The following is a 6,531-nucleotide window of genomic DNA, read 5'->3' as shown; positions in this document are numbered from 1 at the left end:
TGGTAGCTTTTTCTATGTATTAGTGCATATGACTATGTAATTAATAATAGGTGAGATAAGCTTGTCTAGGATACTCAGCCTTCTCACCTTGGCTCCAAACAGTCCATTGACCAGAGCAGTCTTTAATGCGAGCACCCCTACTCACTGCTGGGCCCCACTACCAACTAGACTGGGGACTGTTCTGGGGAGGCCTAATCTACTGTGGTCACATTCCTGGCAAATTGTAAGAAAAGACCCAATTCCCCAGTGAGCCAAAAGCCATCCATTAGGGCCAGGGGTCTGAATGAAGTTTGGCATCTCAAGCCATCAAAACCACCAGTCAGGCAATAATAGTCAAGGGTAAGGGCAAAGGGATGCAGCTGGAGGGCCACCTGGGAGCTCACATTCCTGATTCGAGAGCATTCAACCTCCTACCTTCCACAAGCTACACCTGCCACATCACTGAAACCTTTAGGTGTAAACCTGTGTTATTTTAAAGTGAGCTGGGCCATCACTCTTGATCAGAAAGATTCATATAGATACCCCATGTGTAATGCAGCTCTCCTAGCCTGCTTCCCCAAATCCAGCAGCCAAGGCTGTGGTCCAGAGGGCCTCATCAGCAGGGAGGCAAAGGGTTCTGTGGCATCTCTTCTCTCCCCTACCTTGGAAAATTTATACAGATTAAGATAGAGCCATCTCATTACTCAATCTTGCTTAACTCCAGTGTTTCATTTGTAAAGGAGTTGTTTAAAGATCAAATAAAACAATAGGTCATGCTTTGGTCCAGCATCTGGCACACCATGAACTTTCAGTACATGGTGGTGGTCTGGCTGCTAATACCATTTTTGTGCTCTGCAGAAGGCAACCTCTCCAATATTCTTTTTTTAACTTGGCACCCAGAACTGACACCAGCCTGCTAGAAGAAGCATGACTAGGACAGAACAGAGTGATCTTTGAGTCTGCTAAGCTTTTTCCGTTAGAATGGCTGCCAGGCTAAGGTTCCTGGTCAGCGCTGGTACAAGTGACCTTCTGAGCTTGTTGCAAATTTGGTTCTGGTCTGGATTCTGAGATTTACTGCTTCTTTCCAGGGCCCAAAGAGGGAAAACATTTGGAAGACAGGGAAAAAGGAAGGGAGGGAGGAAGAGGAGTGTGGAGTTGATGGCAAGTGCTGGTTGAAATCTCTAGTGAGACACAGTCTTCATTCTCTGCAAAGTCAGATGCCTTGTTTACATCTCCCCCGGTCTCAGCACCCCCCATTCCCAACACTGGCGTAACAAGAGCAGAACCGAATCACAAATAGGAACCCACCAAATCCCTGGAGCCCTGGGGCACATCACATCTGATGTGGTGTTTCAAAATGTCAATGACTGGTGGTGGTGGTGGGTGGGGATTGGTGAATAAATGTCACAAAAGCTTGTAGGAATGTAGGGAGAAATTTAAATATAATAAGACAGAACATAAAATACAAACATAATCTTGCCTGCAGAGAAAATCACCATTACCATTTACACAATTTCCAAATAGTCTTTTAGATGATTTGGATCATATTCTATATTCTGTCTGTGGGTTTTACATCTCTATTTCAATTCATGTCATGAGCATCTTATCTTGCTGTCATTGAAATTCATTGAAAACATTATTTTAAATAGCTGCCTAATATTCTCTTGTAAGGATATACCATAATTTATTATGGAACATTGAGTTCAGCTTTGACCTTGATTGCTAATTAGCACCAGCCAAAGGCCAGGAAGCTACCCATTTACTGCGTCTACTTCCACGTGAATGACTCGCCATGATGCCTGCCAGGGTGCAGCTGCCGTCCAGGCAAACATTCCCTCGCGGAGGGACTCAGAGGACAAGTGGAAGGAGTGAAAGAGCACTCTTAGCACAGAGAGGAAAAGTTTCCCACTGTTTGGTGACTTCCTGTCTCTGCCTCATGGCTGTGGATGATAACACTTGGCCCAGGCCAAGATACGCGATCGATGGATCAGGCTGGGCACTACAGGGTGCCCAGGCCCTCGGGCTGAGTAAGGGGGACTGAGCTTCCCTAAGTGCTGACTGCACATTGGCCGTGGATCAGGCAATGGCTCCCTTGTTGCCTTCAGAATGTAAAACTCTTACAAGGATAAATAAGTCAGTGCCATATTGTTACCTGATTTACAGTTGCCCATTTCCCCAGAACAGCAGGGAGCACTTCCTCTGAGGCACAATTGTGTAAAAACCCAAAGTGCACGTGAACCTCACCTGGTTAAGTCATTAGGAAACGTGGCCGGCCCCTCCTGCTCTGATGGCCCCTGGGTGGTGTCCAGAGTCCGGGTGACAAGTGAGGTTTATAGCCCTGAGAGGAATTGGGGCGTCCTCATCGGAGGAAATGACAGATGTGGCTGGCCGAACCACCTGCGGGCCTTGGGAAGGTGCATTTTTCTGACACATGTTCTGTTTGCAAAGTATTTGACAATGCTGAGTTTTCTGCGAGACACTGCTATCACCTCCATAACAAAAGCAGAGATGAGACTTGCCCAAGTACAGGGCAGCATTCTGTAGGGGAATGAGAAAACGTGAAATAAAAACGAATACGAAATGGAAGTGTGGAGAAACTCAGCAAATCTGAACAAATATTTTACCTCACCAGGAATCAATGAAATGCAGTTGAAACTAAATTATCACATTTCACCTATAAAACTGAGAAAAAATTATTGTAATAGAAAATTGTCAAAGTGGGCAGAGAAGATGTTCTCGTATGTTGTTGGCAGTGGCATAAATTTGTATTTGGTGAGACACAAAAACTAACCTCCAAAAGTCAACCCATTTGGTGGGCTGCTCAACATCTTGTCACTTAGCCTAAGGAAAATATCAGGGATGTCTGCAAGAATTTAGGTAGAAGTGTATACATGCTGTGTGACTTGCAATGGCAAAATGTTGAAAACAGCTTAAATGTCCCCAAATAGAGAATGAGTTAAAAGAATCATAATAATCGCATGTGAAAAAAAATAATAATAATTGCATGTGATGGGTATACCTAATATGTATGTATATGTATTAGAGCTATCTGTATGATGTAATGACATGTATGTCACACACAGAGACACAGAGAGAGGTGAAGAAGAACAGAACCAGAGAGACAAGTGAGAAAGAACCAAATACACCCAAATGTCAGCAATAGCCTGAAGTCTATCTCCCCACTCGGTGGCAGTTTGGAAAATGTTCCTTACTACCTTTATACAGTCTATCTTAGCTTAAGAACAAGCCCAAAGTAAATGGATGGGGCTTTGAAACTTTGTTTAAAATGTTGATCCAGGCCTGGTCTAAATGGTGTGAATTACTTGTGCATTGATGCATGTTTATTGATCATAAACCTAAGGATTTCAGACATGGTCTGGGTCTTAGTTTCTCTTGGTGGGAGGGTGAGGATTTTCCTCACTTAAAGTTCCCTTAACATCATCAAGGGGAAAGGGCAGCATATTGTAAATGTTTCAACAGTCTAATAGAAACCCTGTGTTCTTGTAAGAAGACTAAGAGGTGAACCCAAACCTGGACTTTCTTTGGTTTTATCTGAAATTACATCAGTTCTGCTAGGCAGGATGTCAGATCAGCAGCTATGCCGCTGGTTAGATATGTTCCTGACTAATAAGAGAAATGGAAGATGAAATAAATGATACTGAGCCAACATTTGCTTAGTAGCTTGGTATGCAGAAATCTTCCAAAACAATGGGTCTCTTAAGAAAAAGTAATAAAGCGTTGTCAATAGTGAAAAAGCACTGGAGCCAGACCTACACATTCTCCACTGTGCCGGTTGGCCTTTCCTCGTGTTTGATCTTCCAGGACCTCTGCAGGAAGTGTAGGTCTGGCTCAAACACTGCCATGCATAAGGGGCTGAAGATGCCTTCCTCACACAGGGGATGTGAGAATTCTATATATAAACATAGCTCACCAAAATAGGTATGCCCTACAACCCACCAATCCAGTCCTAGGCATATATCCAGCAGAAGTGCTTATGTGTGTTCACTAAAGACACATACTAAACCACTCATAGCAGCACTACTTGTAACACCTCCAAACTAGAAACTAGCCACATGCCCATCAACAGTAGAATGGATAAGTAAATTGTAGTATATCCACACAATGGAATCCTATTCAGCGATGAGAACTGAACAACCTAGAACTACGTATGCCACAATACCATGTTAAGAAAACCAGACACAAAATAATACAGCTGTTGGAGTCTACTTATAAAATCTTCAAAAACAAGTAAAAAGTAACCTTTGCTGTTAGAGATCCACCTTCAAGGGTGTTAGGGACTGGAAGCAAGACTGAGGGGGTCTCTGGGATGCTGGTAATATTCTGCTGTTTGATTTATGTAATGGTTACATGCCTGGTTACATGCCTGTGTTCACTCTCCAAAAAATTCATGGAGCTCTGCATTTAGGATGTTGCAGTGTTCTGTATGTATGTTATACTTGAAGAGAAAGTTAAAAAGAAAACTAGCTTGGTGCCTGGCACAAAATGGTATTACTTATTAGCATCATTACCATAAAGCTCTTACTTAATGGCAAAGACCTAACTCTGAGTCTATACTAGGATGGGAAATGAAGAGGAGGGTAAAAAGGAAAAAAAAAAAAAAAAAAAGAGGGGAAAGGACAGGAAGGATGTGCTGGACAGACCCTCAAGGTGCCCCCACCCATGATCCCTGCTTCCTGCTGTTCGTGGACTGGTGTGATCCCTCCTTTTGAGTGTGGGTAGAACCTGTGACTTGTTTCTAACCAATAGAATATGACAAAGGTGATGAGATGTATGTGACTGTGTCACAAAAGGTAATAGTGCCATCCGGCAGGAAGCTATCTCTCCCTGGCAGGCTGTGAGGAAGAAGGGGCCACATTGGGAATCCCCACATGGCAAGTCCCTGAGGTGGTCTCTAGGTGCTAAGAGCAACCTCCAGCCAACAGCCAGCAAAAAAGCCTGAAGTCCTCAGTCCTACAGTCTGAAGCAACTGAATGCTGCCAACAGCCATGTGAGCAGGGAAATAGGTCCTTCCCCAGTTGAGTCTCCAGATGACAGTGCAGCCCTGGCCAACACCTGGATTGCAGCCCCATGAGACCATAAGCAGAGGATCTAGCTAAACCTGCCTGGAGTCCTGACCTATAAAAACTGTGAGTTAATACATGAGGGTTGTTTTAAGTTTTCAGTAATTTGTTACACAGCAACAGATAATTCAAGAGAGGCCAAACAGCCAGATCTGGGTACAAAATGTCTCTGATGAAATAAATTTAATTTGTGGCCCTAGATTTCAAAATTTTTCCATTTAAAATGACCCTGTGATATGGAAGTCTCTCAGTGGGGCAAAGCTGGTGTTGGCCATCACTGAAGTCAACAATCAGACACATGGGTTTGGATTCTGACTCTACTGACATTTGACCTTGGGTATACATTTCTTTACTCTTCTGAGTCTCAGTTTCTTCTGACTAATGGGGAGCATGATATTTTGCATGGCAAGGGGCACACAACAAAGACTGGTTTTCTTTCTTCCTTATAAAATGACATGTTGCCATACTCAAAAGCAAAGTGTTTAGACAGAATGAGAGATACTCTGGAACATTCTGTGCCCAGCTGAAGCAAAGGAATAAAATTAAAGCTACTGTATGAAGAACTGGAGCAAGATTTCCTTTGGTTTCTGGTTTAGAGCTCCCTCAGAAAGAAGGCCCCCAAGTTAAGAGCTTCCATTTTGAGATAGCAGCACACACACACACACACACACAAACATACTAAACTACACCAACTCACACACACAGATCAATATGTCAGGGCAAGAGAGAAAGAAGCAGGCAGGGCAGTTTGCCAAAGACAGAATCGTTGTATGGGCTGTTGAGCTGTATTTCTGGTCCAATAAATCAATCTGCCTTGAAAGAGTTCCTCCGACTCCATGACTATAATTGGAGCTCCCTTCCTCAGGGGCTGTTTGTTACGTTCAAGGTCAGGTGACAAGTACAGGTTTTCAGAATCAGGCACAGTCAATCTTCACCTGCCTCTGGGAAGAGCTCTACAATATCTGGAGTATTAGCTAAAAGCTAGTCCATCCGTAAGCTGTTGAAAACTTGGTAGGAATAGAATTGAGTTAACCTCTGATTTCTTTCCTTGTTAGATTTCTAAACTCACTTCAACATTCACTCTAGGATGCCTCCCCTAACCAGTGTCTCCATTAATTTGGAATTTGTTGTGTCTTATTGTAACAGAAGTATCTGGACACCAGCCCCCCAAAAAGCCAGAAAATATTAACCACTGCTGTTTATTGGGTCCCAATTCTATGTCAGGTACTAGACCAACCATGTATTTCACCTGCATTACTTCACTTAAAGCCACAACACTAGCTGTGTGTGTTCATAATTGAGGAAAATGAGCCAATGACGTTAAATAGCTTACCTAAGGTCACAAAGCTGGGAGTTAATACAGTCAAGATTTGAACTGAGGTCTTTCTCACATCAAAGGCCATGCACTAAGCAAGAACAAGTAGACAAGTGGATCCAACAAGTAGACAACTGGTTATATCATAATCAAGGC

Source organism: Canis lupus, chromosome 28 (assembly GCF_011100685.1).
Source record: "Canis lupus familiaris isolate Mischka breed German Shepherd chromosome 28, alternate assembly UU_Cfam_GSD_1.0, whole genome shotgun sequence".
Lineage (NCBI taxonomy): Eukaryota > Metazoa > Chordata > Mammalia > Carnivora > Canidae > Canis > Canis lupus.
The sequence above is the reverse complement of the archived record's forward strand: the minus strand, read 5'-3'. Positions refer to the sequence as shown.